Genomic DNA, 18440 nt, shown 5'->3' on the forward strand with positions numbered 1-18440 from the left:
AGCCTTAGAGATGTGGTCCTATACCTATAAAGCCCTTTATAAATATCAATCTTTAAGCCCTAGCACTATTTTAATTAGCTTTAGTATTGAATTCCCTAGACTTTGCCCTATCCTGCTATTTACTTTATGTGTGTTTTTACATTACTTCATGCAACGTTTTGTTTGAGAGAAGTCTGAAGCAAAATTTTGCAGGAGGCTAGAGCTGCACTCACTTCTCTGCAACTTCCATCACCCCTCCTGAAAGAGGACATCATTCTGAGGCAGCGCTGCTTTTACATTCCACACCTACTGTCACTGCTGTCCCCTTATGACATCCTGGTTCATTAGAGGTGATTGAGAAGTGACTTCAATTACCGCTGCCATCACAGTCACTGCTTTTTACACCGCAGTCTCTTCCCCTGAAATAAGTCATTAGGGGACTGTGATGGAAGCAGTGTGAGTGACACCAGTATCGCATACTGATGATGATTTGTTTGAGGGTGATGAAAGAAGCAGGGTGAGCAACAGAAGCGCTGCCCCAAAGTGTCTATCATCACTCCCTAATGACGAATTGCTAATTGCAAAAGTGGTTATTTGTGAAAAGATAGGTATTTATAAAGGGCTTTAAAACTATTGAACCAAGCCTGTAATCAAGGCCAGTTTTAGAAAAAGTGGAGACCAGGACAAAAGTTAATTGGGGCTTAAGAGCTTACATGCTGCAGAAGAGACAGGACCCTGCTAACCATAAGAAATTAAACTGTGCAGCCGAGAGAGAGAGAGGACCCTGCTGACCATAATCGCTTACACTTTACAGAAGAGAGTGACTTACTTAATGACTCTAAAGATGGAAAATGACTCTGGCATGCAAACTGTGCTACACTGGGAACCAGTGATCTGTGATGACCCAGCTACTAACCACCACTGTACAAGATATGATATTTGCAAGTAGTGAAAGCTTCAGGGCATTATTAGGGAGGTAAAATTATGTTAGCCCTCTCTCTGATGCTTCAACAGTGTGGGGAATGGTGCTGGGCACGTTTTTTGTGAATTGAATCTCAAAATGTTTGAATTAGATATACGGATTTGAAATATCTACAGGTTAAATAGCTAATAGATATACAGATGTACAGATTAGATAGAAAAAATATAAAGATTTGATCTATGTACAGATTAGGTAGATATCCAGATTAGCTCAACATACAAAGTAGATAATAATAGCTCAGTTTTCTTACTATCTAGAATCTTACATGAACTCTATACAAACTCTTAGTGAACCCAAATTAACAAGACATACTGGAATACATTTCAGGAACACAAGTGGGAAGAAAGAAAGCATTAGGTGAAATATATGGATTTAGCAAAATTCAGATCACATGTGACTTCCTTTCAAATTTTCTTAAATTGAAAAATAATTAGAGTGCTATGCATATAGCTGGACAAAGAAAGTAGGGTGTTTTTTTATTGTAACACATTCCTGGAAGTCAGAGTTTTGGCGCTCCTATTCTCATTCCTTTATATCGGTATAGGGACACATTTACGTGACATGCCTGTTTTTTAAACTTAGAACTCCTGGTTTGAGACATTAAACTTGGAGTTAATGCCAAAGTTCTAGAGTCATAATATATTATATATATATATATATATATATATATATATACACAGTTGTGGCCAAAAGTATTGACACCCCTGCAATTCTGTCAGATAATACTCAGTTTCTTCCTGAAAATGATTGCAAACACAAATTCTTTGGTAATATTATCTTCATTTAATTTGTCTTAAATGAAAAAAACACAAAAAGAATTATCCTAAAGCCAAATTGGATATAATTCCACACCAAACATAAAAAAGAGGGTGGACAAAAGTATTGGCACTGTTCAAAAAATCATGTGATGCTTCTCTAATTTGTGTAATTAACAGAACCTGTAACTTACCTGTGGCACCTAACAGGTGTTGGCAATAACTAAATCACACTTGCAGCCAGTTGACATGGATTAAAGTTGACTCAACCTCTGTCCTGTGTCCTTGTGTGTACCACATTGAGCTTGGAGAAAAGAAAGAAGACCAAAGAACTGTCTGAGGACTTGAGAAACCAAATTGTGAGGAAGCATGAGCAATCTCAAAGCTACAAGTCCATCTCCAAAGACCTGAATGTTCCTGTGTCTACCGTGCGCAGTGTCATCAGGAAGTTTAAAGCCCATGGCACTGTAGCTAACCTCCCTAGATGTGGATGGAAAAGAAAAATTGACAAGAGATATCAACACAAGATTGTGCGGATGTAGGATAAAGAACCTCGACTAACATCCAAACAAGTTCAAGCTGCCCTGCAGTCCGAGGGTACAACAGTGTCAACTCGTACTATCTGTCGGTGTCTGAATGAAAAGGGACTGTATGGTAGGAGACCCAGGAAGACCCCACTTCTTACCCTGAGACATAAAAAAGCCAGGCTGGAGTTTACCAAAACTTAACTGAAAAAGCCTAAAACGTTTTGGAAGAATTTTCTTTGGTCAGATGAGACAAAAGTAGAGCTTTTTAGGCAAAGGCATCAACATAGAGTTTACAGGAGAAAAAAAGAGGCATTCAAAGAAAAGAGCACGGTCCCTACAGTCAAACATGGTGGAGGTTCCCTGATGTTTTGGAGTTGCTTTGCTGCCTCTGGCACTGGACTGCTTGACCATGTGCATGGCATTATGAAGTCAGAAGACTACTTAATCCCTAAAAGGCCCTTTTCTTCCCCCTGCCTGACAGCGGAGGTTGGCACCCTCTTGAAGTGCAAATGGCGCCCCCGCTCCACGAAGGCTATCCCTGTTTGCCCTATTAAATGCTACTCTTCAGAGAAACAATATTATCAGGGTACAGCATATAAACAGAAAACATATATAACTGCCAAACAGTCACAATCCTTTATTTCCAACAGTCACAGACAATCAAAGAAATATAAATAATAAGATGGGGGGTATATAGCCAGTAACCGATAAGCAGACTTACTTAAATTTGTGGAAAAGGCAGAACTCGGAATTTTGCCTAGATTCCCTACTTGCCAAAATCCCTGCCTACCAGCGGGGCTTTTTCACCCTACTTTTTCCGGTGCCCCCGCACCACGTCGACTATCCCTCACTGACCCTATATTTCCATAGAGGATACAAATCAAGTCCTAGGGAAAAGGGGACCAAATACTAATGGACTGTTTGGCTATCAAACTTATGTTTTAGAAAAAAAAAAATTTGTACTGGTCTACCTGACCGTGGTTTTGTTTTTACAGAGCCCCTAATTTTCCATTTGTAAATCACAGTTTGAATGCTGCTGACTGGCATTATCAAATCCTTTTTGTATCCCTTTCCTGTTTTATACAGTTCACTTACCTTTTCCCGTAGATCTGTAGAAACTTCAAGCTGTCATTGATGTTAGAGGAGACAATACACGGTATTTAGAAATGGGGTATGTGAACTTTTGATCAGTGTCATTTGGATGTTTTGGGTTGCCAAAATGACTACAGGAAAGCCTATGACTCAATGCCACACACTTGGATCTGTGAATCCTTGGCTCTCTACAATGTCAACAGGAAATTAAGAACCTTCCTCAGAAACTCAATGGGGCTATGTAGAACAACACTGGAAGTCGACTCAAGACAGTGAGCACAAGTGACCATCAAATGCGGCATATACCAAGGTGATGCACTGTCTCCACTGCTGTACTGCATATGCTTAAACCCCCTCAGTCAGATAATTACAGAGTCTGGCTATGGATACAAGTTCAAGAGTGGAAGCACCATCAGCCACCTCCTCTACATAGATGACATCAAGCTGTATGCAAAAAAAGAACGAGACATCTATTCACTGATCCACCTGACAAGGATCTACAGTGAAGACATCTGAATGTCCTTCAGACTGGAGAAGTGCGGCCAGTTGGTAATAAAAAGAGGCAAGGTAGTCAAGACTGATGGAGTGGAATTACCAGTAGGGCGCATAGCAGATGTCCATACATTCTACAAGTACCTCAGCATCCCACAGGGATACGGTAACCATGATAAGGAGGCAAGGAAAGCAGCAACATCTAAATACCAACAAATGATTAAGCAGATCCTGAAGAGCCAGCTCAATGGGAAGAATAAAATCCATGCCATCAATACATATGCCCTGCCAGTTATCAGATACCCTCCTGGCATAGTGTGCAGGCCAAAAGAAGAGATGGAAGCTGCAGCTGTGAAGACATGAAAGCTCCTCACAATGCATGGAGGTCTCCACCTTAAGTCTAACATACAAAGATTCATTCAAGCCACCATCACAGCTGAAACTATGAGTATCGAGGAATACATCAGAAAAATGGCACCAAAAGATGAGATGCTGAGAGAATGCCTAAGGCAGCATCAACAACAGATCTGGAAGGAAGAACAGGAACATGAAGCGCCATGGCAAGACAAGAGGCTGCATGGGATGTACCAGCGACAGATAATGGAGGTGGCTGACATGGAGAAATCCGACCAATGGCTGGAGAAAGCTGGACTCCGACACAGCACAGAGACACTAATCATAGCAGCACAAGAGCAATCACTAAGTACCAGATCCATAGAAGCAGGAATATACCACACAAGACAAGACCTAAGGTGCAGACTAAGCAAAAAAACCTCACAAACCATCCAACACATAGTGGCAGGATGCAAAATGCAAGCAGGAACAGCGTATACTGAACGACACAGCCAGGTAGCGGGAATTATATACAGGAACATCTGAACAGCATATGAGCTCAGTCCCCCTAAGTCCAGGTGGGAGACCCCAGAAAAAGTGGTGGAGAATGAAAGGGCTAAAATCCTGTGGGACTTCAAGCTTCAGACGGATAAGCAGGTGTTGGCTAACCAACCAGACATTGTCATAGTAGACAAGGATCAGAAGACAGCAATGATAATAGATGTGGCAGTGTCAAGTGACAGCAACATCCGAAAGAAGGAATATGAGGAGCTGGAGAAATACCAGGGCCTCGATGGAGAACTGGAGAAGATGTGGAAGGTGAAGGCAACAGTGGTTCCAGTGGTGATAGGAGCACTTGGTGCAGTGACTCCTAAGTTGGAAGAATGGCTACAACAGATCCCAGGAGCAACATCTGAGCTCTCTGTCCAGAAAAGCACAATGCTGGGAATAATTAAGATCCCATGCAGAAACCTCAAACTCCCAGGCCTCTGGTAGAGGACCTAAGAATGAGAAAGGACAACAAAGACCACCGCAGTGGGGGTGAGAAGGAAGTTTTTATATATACATATATATATACAGTCATGGCCAAAAGTATTGACACCCCTGCAGTTCTGTCAGATAATACTCAGTTTCTTCCTGAAAATGATTGCAAACACAAATTCTTTGGTATTATTATCTTCATTTAATTTGTCTTAAATGAAAAAACACAAAAAGAATTGTCCTAAAGCCAAATTGGATATAATTCCACACCAAAAATAACAAAGAGGGTGGACAAAAGTATTGGCACTGTTCGAAAAATCATGTGATGCTTCTCTAATTTGTGTAATTAACAGCACCTATAACTTACCTGTGGCACCTAACTGGTGTTGGCAATAACTAAATCACACTTGCAGCCAGTTGACATGGATTAAAGTTGACTCAACCTCTGTCCTGTGTCCTTGTGTGTACCACATTGAGCATGGAGAAAAGAAAGAAGACCAAAGAACTGTCTGAGGACTTGAGAAACCAAATTGTGAGGAAGCATGAGCAATCTCAAGGCTACAAGTCCATCTCCAAAGACCTGAATGTTCCTGTGTCTACCGTGCGCAGTGTCATCAAGAAGTTTAAAGCCTATGGCACTGTGGCTAACCTCCCTAGATGTGGCCGGAAAAGAAAAATTGACAAGAGATTTCAACGCAAGATTGTGCGGATGTTGGATAAAGAACCTCCACTAACATTCAAACAAGTTCAAGCTGCCCTGCAGTCCGAGGGTACAACGGTGTCAACCCGTACTATCCGTCTGCATCTGAATGAAAAGGGACTGTATGGTAGGAGACCCAGGAAGACTCCACTTCTTACCCCGAGACATAAAAAAGCCAGGCTGGAGTTTGCCAAAACTTACCTGAAAAAGCCTAAAACATTTTGGAAGAATGTTCTCTGGTCAGATGAGACAAAAGTAGAGCTTTTAGGGCAAAAGCATCAACATAGAGTTTACAGGAGAAAAAAGAGGCATTCAAAGAAAAGTACACGGTCCCTACAGTCAAACATGGCAGAGGTTCCCTGATGTTTTGGGGTTGCTTTGCTGCCTCTGCCACTGGACTGCTTGACCGTGTGCATGGCATTATGAAGTCAGAAGACTACCAACAAATTTTGCAGCATAATTTAGGGCCCAGTGTGAGAAAGCTGGGTCTACCTCAGAGGTCATGGGTCTTCCAGCAGGACAATAACCCAAAACACACTTCAAAAAGCACTAGAAAATGGTTTGAGAGAAAGCACTGGAGACTTCTAAGGTGGCCAGCAATGAGTCCAGACCTGAATCCCATAGAACACCTGTGGAGAGATCTAAAAATGGCAGTTTGAAGAAGGCACCCTTCAAATATCAGGCACCTGGAGTAGTTTGCCAAAGAAGAATGGTCTAAAATTCCAGCAGAGTATTGTAAGAAACTCATTGATGGCTACCGGAAGCGTTTGGTCGCAGTTATTTTGGCTAAAAGTTGTGCAACCAAGTATTAGGCTGAGGGTGCCAATACTTTTGTCTGGCCCATTTTTGGAGTTTTGTGTGAAATGATCAATGTTTTGCTTTTTGCTTCATTCTCTTTTGTGTTTTTTCATTTAAGACAAATTAAATGAAGATAATAATACCAAAGAATTTGTGTTTGCAATCATTTTCAGGAAGAAACTGAGTATTATCTGACAAAATTGCAGGGGTGTCAATACTTTTGGCCATGACTGTATATATATACAGTATATATATATCTTAGCATATATATATGTACACATACAGTATATATACACTCACTGGCCACTTTATTAGGTACACCTGTCCAACTGTGTGTTAAGACTTAATTTCTAATCAGCCAATCACATGGCGGCAACTCAGTGCATTTAGGCATGTAGACATGGTCAAGACAATCTCCTGCAGTTCAAACCGAGCATCAGTATGGGGAAGAAAGGTGATTTGAGTGCCTTTGAACGTGGCATGATTGTTGGTGCCAGAAGGGCTGATCTGAGTATTTCAGAAACTGCTGATCTACTGGGATTTTCACGCACAACCATCTCTAGGGTTTACACAGAATGGTCCGAAAAAGAAAAAAAATCCAGTGAGCGGCAGTTCTGTGGCCGGAAATGCCTTGTTGATGCCAGAGGTCAGAGGAGAATGGGCAGACTGGTTCGAGCTGATAGAAAGGCAACAGTGACTCAAATTGCCACCCGTTACAACCAAGGTAGGCAGAAGAGCATCTCTGAACGCACAGTGCGTCGAACTTTGAGGCAGATGGGCTACAGCAGCAGAAGACCACACCGGGTACCACTCCTCTCAGCTAAGAACAGGAAACTGAGGCTACAATTTGCACAAGCTCATCGAAATTGGACAGTAGAAGATTGGAAAAACGTTGCCTGGTCTGATGAGTCTCGATTTCTGCTGCGACATTCGGATGGTAGGGTCAGAATTTGGCGTAAACAACATGAAAGCATGGATCCATCCTGCCTTGTATCAACGGTTCAGGCTGGTGGTGGTGGTGTCATGGTGTGGGGAATTTTTTCTTGGCACTCTTTGGGCCCCTTGGTACCAATTGAGCATCGTTGCAACGCCACAGCCTACCTGAGTATTGTTGCTGACCATGTCCATCCCTTTATGACCACAATGTACCCAACATCTGATTGCTACTTTCAGCAGGATAATGCGCCATGTCATAAAGCTCGAATCATCTCAGATTGGTTTCTTGAACATGACAATGAGTTCACTGTACTCAAATGGCCTCCTCAGTCACCAGATCTCAATCCAATAGAGCATCTTTGGGATGTGGTGGAACGGGAGATTCGCATCAGGGATGTGCAGCTGACAAATCTGTGCCAACTGTGTGATGCCATCATGTCAATATGGTCCAAAATCTCTGAGGAATGCTTCCAGCACCTTGTTGAATCTCTGCCACGAAGAATTGAGGCAGTTCTGAAGGCAAAAGGGGGTCCAACCCCTTACTAGCATGGTGTACCTAATAAAGTGGCCAGTGAGTGTATATATAGTGTGACAGGAGATTCATGCAAATAAAGGACTGTGCTTAGAAAAACTCCTTTGGGAAGATTTTTTTTATGAGCATGGATGAATAATATTTATTTGGACATAGAACCAACCATTTATTAACTGAGTTCCTTATTCCTATAAAAAAGAAACGGTTCTAAGTGACCCCCAAAGTAAATCATACTGAGTGCCCACCATCAACTGTGCATGACTCAAAGTTATTTTCCAATAGTCAGTTATTTTCTTGACCTAAGAGGACAATTACTGAGCTAGAACCTTGGAACATCAGAAGGTTCTCCAGTTCTCTGATGGTTAAGTCCTTTTATGTAATTAGCTGCCGCCAATGACCAGAGAAGTATAAAAGACAGTATATAATTAATTATATTTTATATTATCCTTCTTGTATACAGTACTGGCACCATGTAATGAAGCTGCATTGTGATCACCTCTTTCTAAAGGAAGAATGTAAATAAATGCATTACAATTTTTTTTCTCTCACATGCTTTTCTCAAACAGTAATAGGGGTTCATGGAGACTATATGATTGATGGGCAAAGTAACCCAATACCAAGCAAAGATGCTTATGTAGCTGTACCTCTGTGCCTATGGAAACAATGAAGGAGAAACAATATTTAAAGAAGCCCTCCCATCAAAGTTTTTATCCTCCTAATATATTGCCATCTAAGCTCACTCTCCCTTACACAGCAGCGCTCATTTGGTCGAGCGCTCCTGTGTTCTGTAATAGCGGCTTATTTCCAGTAGAACAATTCAATTGCAGCTTAAAATCATACATGAGGGAACATCAGTCAACTGGCGCCTCCATACATATTAGACAATCAGATGAACTCATTGGTATTGGCGGCTTTGGCAGACATTAGTCTAATGTGTATGGGGATCTTTAGAAAAATGCAGCATGCAATGAAGAAGCATCTGGACACCCACTCAAAAGACATCACTGTTATAATACCGGAGAGTTCCAATTACATATGCATTCAAAATTAGTATCTCAACAATTTTAAATTTTTAGTTTTGACATATTTATCTTCCCTTTGTGATGGTTGTTTTGTCCTGCAACTTATCACTTTTTTCCTATTTTTTTAACCTTGAACATTCAGTCTTGTTCAGTCCTAAAATGAAAAATCTAATATGCTCCCTAAATAACTTGGTTCCTCGCCAGCATGAAATAAAAACTAATTGAACATCGACAATGAAGGATATATTAAAACTCTTCCATTCTGTAAATATATATGAATTCAGACATATGACCTAACATACAGGTGCTTTACCAGGCTTATGGGATGCAGTAAAAGTTGACTATTCCAGAATATTAAGTCGTGAATGTTACACAGATTTGAGACTATAAGGGAATGGAATTCTTCTTGATCAGTAACAGTTGTACTGTGTTTATTATCTGGTTGTATGGTTTAATTTTGATACTCAGGTTGGTTTAAGTTACAGAAATAGTTTTTAGGATCAAACAGAATTGTCCACTCTGTATTTCACTAGGAAATGATTGCATATGCTTATTGAGACCCATACTTTAGAACAACACTAAATATTTTGGTGCACCCAAGATATTGGCTTTATGTCAGAAATTTGGTTATTTTTTAAATGCACTCATTGACTTAATGTGATTGTTTTGTGGTCATCCTGATATAACAATACTAGAGTGTTGCTTCTCTGTGTTGTATGGTTCCTGTGTTATCCCTCCTGGGACTACATTGATTAAACTGAATACTACACAATATTATTATTTGTCTTAACAGGATGTGTCCTGTCAGGGATGACTCTCTATGGCTTACCAGAAAAGTGTCTAATCATGGTGCCTGCAAGACGGATAAAACAAATTGTACAGTATATCCACGTTACCTTGTGAATGTAGATACCTCTTATTTTAGGCGATTATCCATCAGTGGCTCTGTCTGTTCTTTCTGAGTATCAACAGTGGTGAGGCAGTCATATGAAAAATCGGTCTATGTAATATTTAAAATGGGACATACCTCCACTTTGTTCCATGGATTGTTAACCTGAAAAAAAACAGGCATCTCTTTATCTCTCTCTCACACATTACACCCACAAACTTAAATGTGACATACCAACACAAGGTAGAAAGTATTTGTGAAGTGTAAGGAACTGATAAATGGTTTTTTAATTTTTTCAAAACTATAAATCTAAAAATTGTGACATGTTTTTGTTTTCAACCCCCTGAAGTTTGACGCCCCTAAATAAATTCCTGAGTGACCAATTGCCTCCATAAGTCACATAATTAGTAAATTGAGTTCAGTTTTTTAGTATAACTACACTTGTTCTGAGAAAGCCACAGAGGTTAGTGTGAGAAAATTAGAGATCATGCAGCATCATGAAAATCAGGGAATACACCAGACAGTTTAGGGATAAAGTTGCATAGAAGAGTAAAGGCACGATTTGTTTATTAAAGAAAAATAACACACGCTCTGAATGTCTCACAAAGCACTGTTTAATCCATCATCCAAAAATGGAAGGCTTGTGGCACAACTACAAACTTACTAATATATAGCAGTCCACTTAAACTTACATCCCAAGCAAGCAGAACACTAATTAGAAAAGCAGCCAAAGAGTACATGGTCACTCAAAAGGAGATGCAGAAATCTACAGCTCAGATGGGAGAATCTGTCCACAGCACAACTATTAGTCTATGCTCCACAAATCTGGGCTTTATGGAAGAATGGCAATGAGAAGCCACATTTGCAAGGAGGAGCCATGAGAAATCCCATTTGCCGTTTGCAAAAAGCCATGTAGGGAACAACGTTAACATGTAGAAGAGGGTGTTCTAGTCAGATTAGACCAAAGCAGAAATGTAAATGGGCTAAATGTAAATTGGTGGCAGCATCACGCTATTGGGATGTTTTCCTTCAGCAAGGACAGAGACGCTGGTCAGAGTTGCTGGGAAGATGGAGCTAAATACATGGTAATCCTAGAGAAAAACCTGTTAGTGGCTACAAAATACTTGAAACTGGAGCATAGGTTCACCTTCCATCAGGACAACAGCCCTAATCATACTGCCAAAGCTACAATAGAGTGGTTTAGTGTTTCAAGGACACAGTCAAAGTCCAGACCTAAATCCCATTGAGAATTTGTAGCAAGACTTGGAAATTGAAGTTCTCAAATGCTCTCCATCCAATGTAATTTAGCTATAGCAAGTTTGCAACTAAGAATGGGCAAAAAAACAGTTTATAGATGTGGAAAACTAAAAGAAACATACCTAGGGATGAGCAAGTATACTCGTTAGGATTCGTTACTCGGTGAGTAATGCGGTAATCGCGGTACTCGAATCCTAGGGAGTAAATTTCACTACTTGTCTCGCAATATGCAGATCTCCCGCACGGCATGTGTCAGCCAATCACAGTAAAGCCATCGCCTTCTTTGTTGTGGCATTACTGTGATTGGCTGGCCGCACAGCGTCATATGTGTGTACGGGGGTCTGTGTGGGCTCTGCCGGGCTGATTGGGGGTCTGTGCGGGCTCTGTTGGGATGATCGGGGGTCTGTGCGGGCCCGCACAGACCCCCGATCAGCCAGGCAGAGCTCGCACAGACCCCCGATCATCCTGTCAGAGCCTGCACACACACAGCCCCATGGACCCCCGGCCCGCACACATTTCCGCCCTCACACATAGTCTCCGCCCATTGCTAGCATTTCCCATAGACATACATTGGACTCGCTACTCGTTACGAGTAGCCGAGTATTAGGAGTTACTCGTAACGAGTACAGCGAGTCCGAGTATTTCACTACTCGCTCATCCCTAAACATACCCCAAAAGACTTTCAGCTATAATTGCAGCAAAAGGTGGGCTAAATATAAATGTATGTCACAATTTTCAGATTAATATTAAGAAAACCATGTTTCATTTGCTTTACATTTTACAAATACTTGCTACTTTGTTTTGGTACATCACATAAAATACAAATCAAAAACATTTTCGTTTGTAGGTGGATTTGTACTTTGCCACTATAGAAATGATGGAGCTACTGTGTTCCAGCAGTATCCACGAATTTTAGGCTAACTCCAGTAACAGCAGATCAGTGGTTGCTGCACCCCACTGATCAAATATTAATGGCCTGTCCTACGGATGGGCCAAATATAAAAAAAGTTATAGCAAACCACTTTAAGGCCATGTGCACACATTGAATATTTGGTGAGCTTTTCACCCCAGTATTTGTAAGCCAAAACCAGGAGTGGAACAATCAGAGGAAAAGCATAATAGAAACATTTGCACCACTTCTGCATTTTTCACCCATTCCTGGCTTTGGCTTACAAATACTGGGGTAAAAACCTCAAAAGCTCAATGTGTGCATGTGGCCTAATACTATCTTTATACAGGCAAATAATTAGGAAATAACATTTTTCTTTGTAAATGTTTAGAGCTTTAGATGAGTCACTACAGTACAACTAATATAGTGCCTGTAAGGGCTTGTCCCCACATTGCAGATTTGGTGCGGTTTTTGTGCAGTTTTGCCATGCTGATTTGCTAACAAAACCTGAAGCAATCCTGATGCCAACAATGTGAAGAAGAAACATTTTCTGTGTGTTTTGCTAGCACTTTTCTCAATTCACCTCACTCAAATCCAGGCTCGGACTGGCCCACAGAGTAACATGGGCATCCCCCTGTGAGCCTCTGTGCAGATCTGAGCCCCCAACCCCACTGTATGGGCAGTACTTGGCATAATTCACTTGTTTCATCCTGTACAGAAAAAAAGCAGCATTTCATCATTCATTACCAAAACTACCCAGTTTATTATTATATAGAGGTAGAGGTAAATTTGTGAATGAGGGTGTCAGGGCTGATGCAATGCAGATAGGTGGAGGCTCCCCTAGATGGCAGTCGAATGGATGCAGAACTGCACCCAAACAAAGCAGCCTTGCAATGTAGCAGCCAGGCTACCACAGACAGGCCAAGAAAAGCAACACACTGTAGCACGGTACAAAGTGGAATAAACAAACACAGGGTCAGAGGAAAGCTGAGAAGGTCAGGAGCGATCAGGAGCGGATAAGCTAAAAGGCAAAAGACAGAAGCAGGTCAGGATACAAGCCAAGTCAGAACTGGAAGGTCAATACACTGAAGGGGAACCCTGAGTCAAAATGGGAATGGGGGAAAACAGAGACATGGGTTCAGACAGCAACTCAAGAGGAGAAATCAGAGCAATCAGAGGCAGCTACAGCAGCCCTAGGCAAAACTATAACCAACATAGCCTGCAGGAAGCAGTGACAATAAATAGCAAACCTGATTCCAGACTGAGGCTGAGAAATGTTAACCCCTTAATGACCAGACTGGGAAAAAGGACAAACAGGACTCCAGCCCCATTCTAGCTCATGACAGAGGGTAATGGAATATGTGTATGCAGGTGAAAAGTGGACTACCCCAAAGTCAATGTTACTGATGGACCCTTGACACCCCAGTCCAACGCTGCTCAAATCATTAAAAACACAGGACAAAATTGCAGGGCAACAATGCAGGCAAACAATGCATCAAAAATGCACCAAAGACGCTGCTTTTTGCCTCTGTGTTTTTCCAACCAATAGATGCAGAAATGGTACAGAAATTTCTACATTCATTTACTTAACGGTGCACATAGCCTAAATCTGTCACATTACCAGGACACATTACTATCTACTGGAACAGAACATTCAAAGCTCCTGCTAAATGGCAGCAAGTGGAAATCTTAAAAAAGAGAAATTAATACAGAAAGTACTTTGGAAAATTGTATAACTTCCAGATGGAACTTTGTTAAGGCAATAAAAGGTTAATAGAAAAAACACATGTTTGCTGTGTAAACTAGGTCACAATGTGATTCCCTAGAGCTGTGCCCTCTAACTGGACTATAAATGTATAAATGGGTCGCGGTAGATGGATTTCATCCACTTTGCTGTACTATACATCTAATACAGTGTATTATTAGCACATCGTTTGCTTTTCTTTTCCAACATTTTTTTTTATTCTACCTCTGTAGAAATGAATGGGATCACGTTCTTGGCTGTTGTGTATTGTGTTTTGCAGTCTCAGGAGGCTTATAATAGTTGTAAGGTTCTGGGGATCTAAATATACAATTTTTGTTTTTAAGGAATGGCTGTTACATGTCACTTGACAAATATTTAACAAATCTGCCTTTTTTTTCTGAAAATGTTCACAAATCCATATTTGGCTATAACATGTTGTATTCATCACTCCAGAGTATCAGTAAAGGCAGCTAAGATTTACATTTCATGTGCAGATAAGGATAAAATGAGCAAAACTGTGCACCTTCTCAACCATCAGTTTCAGGGACATACACTAACAGACAAGGACCCCTGTGCAGAATGTGTGTCCACTTCCCCCTCATGCATTTCCTCATGAACAACATGTATTGTATGTGTATATGCATATTTCATATACCTATATATACATGTTGTTCATGAGGAAATGCATGAGACGGAAGCAGACACATGTATGTATATATGAATATATGAAATATGCATATACAAATCCATATACTGTATGTACCGAAAACAGAAATCAGCAGAATGCTAAAAATACAATTATACTAACTCTTTTTGGGATCCTTTCAAAATGGACCGTTTTTAGAGGTAAATGTATAATAAAATGTTATGCTCATAGTTCACAATGATTATTCATACATTCTTTGAACATCATGTCACACAGGGTACCTCATCCATCTTTAAAAGGAGGAAACACAGATGGACCAAGCCTGCCACTATAATTAATTTTAAGTTAATTTGTAGACTTGAGCAAATTTGCCCAAATTTAAGTTTGTCTTATTTTCGTATATGTGGCCTGGAAATTTAATTCTTATTCAACAAAAATGATAGAAATCAAATGAGACCAAATTGACATAAAAAATGAAAAATATATACAACATATTATGAGGTCTCCCAACCCAAAACTATTATAAATTAATTCACCAGGGAAAGTTAAGAGCATTGGCTCTTACCTGTCCTTGCACTGTGTATGTGCTGTGTATGTGTATGTGCTGTGATGCAGTGACCCCTGTGACAGCTAGAGGGCGCTGTATGGGCTGCACGGGACATGCATGCAGGCATTCCCTTTGTTGTGATGGGAAAATGGTGAGCGGCAGGATTATAAATGGCTGATATGTATCACAGGGGTGGGTGCCCTCTGATGGAAGCTTGAACGTGTGTTCATCAGCAGATCTACTGCTGAGGGTTTGTTCCTGTGTATTAGGGAAGCTTCCAGGTGACTTGGTGAGATGGGTGGGACCAGTCACCTACAAACCCACCCAGAGGCGTGTGTCTGAACACCCAAAGTAAAGCCAGTGTGTGTGGCTGTGTGGAATAGGACCTGTAGTGAGGTCATGACCATGTGATCCATACCTCACCTGTGGGTGTGGTTACGGACCATATAATGTGACCAGGGTGGGTCACATGGAGAGAGTGTGTACCTAAATGGTGCAGGCTGCAACGTCCTGTAAAGTCTGTGTTGGGAGATCCTGGGAGGAGGATCGGATCCCTGGAGCACATGGTGAGACTTTGGACCTGGTGAGGCCGGTGTGTTGGGAGACCCTGGGAATAGGGTCAGATCCCTGAACAGCACCCGGACAGGCCACGTGTGTGAGCAGAGTCTGTGATGGCCTGCGTTTGGGGAAGCCACTGCCTGGCTATGGGTCTGGAACCATGAGGCGGCCTAGTGAATAAGGCACTGTCGGGAACGGTGATCCCAGTGTGGCCGCTTCCCTGAGAGAGAGGACTAACCAAGAGGTAACCCGGACAGGGGGAAATAACTGTGTTGAGGCTATAGAGCCTGTTTTCTGGACATGGCATAGCCTGTTTGGCCACAGGACTGAGAGAGTGGAGCCCTATGATGAGCATTGACCTGTCTGATGTAAGACTGTTGCCGTTTATGGTTTATGCTGCATAATAAACCACATGGACTATTTAAGTGGAAAGTGTTCCTGTGTGCATCAATATCACAGCCAAGTGAGTGTTCCCCAACGCACTCAGTGAGCGCTACCTTACATATGGTGGAGAATGCGGGCACTTTTGTAGCCTTGTTGCTAGGGGCAACAGATGAGGTCTACAAACTCAGTTGCTAGGGGCAATGGACGAGGTCTACAAACTCGGTTGCTAAGGGCAACAGTCCAGGAGGCACGTGTGAGGTGTTTTGCTGTGACTTGGCGGGGTCAGGAAGTTTTTTTTCTTCAAGTCAGCTTGCGGTGGCTCGGTGGGGTTATGAAGGTGACAAGCGTCTGGCTGTAAATAGGCGGGGTTACGAAGGTTGCTGTGGATCAGCGGGTCCACGAATATGGCGCAGCGGAAGCTTGCATGGACTTGTGGCAGCGGGAGCTGCAGTTGCAAGTTGTAGCAAGAGGTTCTGCAGCAGCAGGAGCTGCAGTGACACCATCAGCTGCTTGTGAGCGACAACTTGAGGTGCCGGTGGTTTGTGGCTACAGCAGGAGCTGTGACAGTGCCAGTAGGAGCTGGTGAGGTGCCTTAAGGATGTCAGAAGTACAGACTGTGCAACCTCTTAAAGGGCCAGTACCAGCCCCAGAAAGACATAAGGAACTGTGTTAACTCGGTCCTGAGAGTGCCGGGGGAAGTCCATGGAGTGTACCCCAGAGAGGGGTGGTGTCCCTAAATGGGGTGGTGTCCCAAAAAAGGGGGCAGTAACCCAAAACAGTGATGGGTGCCCAAAAAGGGATGGAGTCCCAAAAGGGGGTGGTATCCCAAAAGGGAGTAGTTGCCCAAAAGGGGTAGAGTCCCGGGAAATGGGGGCGGAGCATCACAAAGTTAAAAGGGTGGCACAGACAGACGGTTGCCAGGGGCAAGGGTGCTATGTGTGTCCAGTCTGCTCTATAAACTACCCACCTGGCAAGAGGCTACGTGGGTGTGCCCTGCAGATGAACGAGAAAGAAATGTGTGGACTGGAAGATTCTGGGAGCTCGGTGACTCTAGTGAGGGTGGCACCCCAGGGATTTGTAATACTCAATAGGAAGGTCGGGGTCACTTGAGTTCATGGGAGCACTAAAGACTATCCAGTGGCCAGAGTGATTCTTGAGACGATCTGGGACAGTACAGGACAGGATGTCGCTATAGTCCTGAATTTATCTTGTACAGTAATCATAGGCCAGGACTCTAAGCTGTTCTCAGACATGTGGGAGAAGGGAATTCCTCTACAGCAGGAGGATGGAGGTCTCACTCCTGATGGAGCTGCGTACATGAAGGCAGTAACATCTTCCAACATTGGCGGGTCAGTCGTTGGGGTGACCAGAGGGAAGGGTGCGTCTGCCCAACTTACGGACATGATGGGACCTGACAGGTACCACAGTGTGACTGATAATGATGTGGTAGAAAAAAAGAATGGTGCTGACACCCAAGCAGAGAGCAACTTGATCGTTTTCCATACTGTGGGGTGTGACACAGACTCTGGGGTGACGGTGACATGTTATTGCCGTTAGCAACCACTAGGGCTGAGGACAATGTTGTGCAAACAGAAGCTTGGACCCAGTGTAATGACAGTGCTTCACAAGGTGAAGGAATGATGACGCTGGTAGACAAACCAGAATGTGTGACCGTTGAAGACGGGGAAACTCCGGGAGTGGGGTCCAACACTGTTAGAAATGGGGACTGCTGCATACAGGATGACCAATCTGGTGTTGGTGACTCCCATTCAGACGGTGACGACAGTGGAATGGAGTGCAGTAAGAATGACTCAGGTCTAAGTGGCAAGAATACCTCCCATCGTCGGAGGGGTAAAAGCCGGAAAGAGGCTGAACAAACTGCACCCTCTGAGAAGATAGATAAAGAGGAGACGGAGAAGCTGTGCAACTTGACCGCTGTGACCCGAAAACTAGAGGGTCAAATTGACAAACTGACCCAGGACATGTGCACGTGGAAAGAGCGAGCTGACAGTTTTCACCTATGTAGAAGCGCAAGTACGAACCTTGGAGAGAGGGCGCGAAGAGATCTGTCAATAGCTGGCGAAGGAGTGCTTAAAGGTGGCGAGTATGGAAGTCGCCAACTCCACGCAGTTGGAACGGCTGCGCCACCTAGAGTCCGAGCTCTTGGCAGTCAAGGCCCTGAGACAAACAGCCGAGAACAGAGTGGATGAGCTGGAGAAGGAAGTCTTGGAGCTCAGAGGTGGAAGTGCTCAGAGAGGCGGTGAGAGGTCTTCTGCAAGAGAAGAAGGAGGTGGTCAAAAACTTACAGCAGCCATGCCCAACTGATAGCAAGGCAGAACTGCCAATTCACATCTTGCAAAAGGGTCCTGAAGACTGTAAATCTCAGGAAGATTGTGA

This window comes from Dendrobates tinctorius, unplaced genomic scaffold, assembly GCF_039654945.1.
Source record: "Dendrobates tinctorius isolate UK_male_01 unplaced genomic scaffold, ASM3965494v1 ptg000292l, whole genome shotgun sequence".
Taxonomy (NCBI): Eukaryota; Metazoa; Chordata; class Amphibia; order Anura; family Dendrobatidae; genus Dendrobates; species Dendrobates tinctorius.